The sequence below is a fragment of the Morone saxatilis genome, unplaced genomic scaffold (assembly GCF_004916995.1).
Source record: "Morone saxatilis isolate NCDOM2014 unplaced genomic scaffold, NCSU_SB_2.0 Contig0, whole genome shotgun sequence".
Taxonomy (NCBI): Eukaryota; Metazoa; Chordata; class Actinopteri; family Moronidae; genus Morone; species Morone saxatilis.
This window is the reverse complement of record NW_023339650.1, coordinates 2485028-2485756: the sequence shown is the minus strand read 5'-3', so window position 1 is coordinate 2485756 and position 729 is coordinate 2485028.

The window sequence follows — 729 nt, the reverse complement described above, 5'->3', positions numbered from 1 at the left end:
GACGCATAGCCTGTGACGTAAGAATGTTGTGTCACACTGCTGGTGGCTCATCACTGCTGATGGTTTCCAAACGCGGATTCACAGTAACAAACAGGAGTACTTAGTGCTCATTTACAGAAATAAAGATTCAGTAAGACAGATGGAGAGGAGAGACTAAGTCCTGTTGGCTTCACTGAGCTCCGACAGTCAAGCCAGAAGCACTCACTCTCCATCTGTTTATACTGGACCAAACCACTGATGCACACACTCTTACTAACACGTGCATTTACACTGTTAAATAGGCATGCGTCGTGTTCATCACATAGCATAATTAATGTATTTATCGGTTTATCCGTGTGTTGACTCTAGAAGCTAAATTAGCTGGTGGTGCTGCTGGGAAGGAGTAAATGGCTATCTGTGCTCTTTTTGTGTCCGTTCCGTACGCCAGCGGCTCCAAAGTGTGTTTCCTGCGGCTCGACGGAAAAAAGGCCCACACTGCTATAGGGTTGTTTAGGTCAGGCTTTTGGGGACCAGTGCTGATCACTAACTTAATTCAAGTTGAATGCTTCTGTATGAGAGACACTGTAAAGTTGTTTTTGTTCTTCCTTCCTAACAACACAGTACTGAGTTTTGGTCTGTTACTATATTTAGGGCTGGACTATATACCAGTTAAACCAGTATACTGGTTTTAATTGATGTGAATTTTTGATGCATAGCTGAAATAAGTGCTGTAACTCATTTATTTCTTGT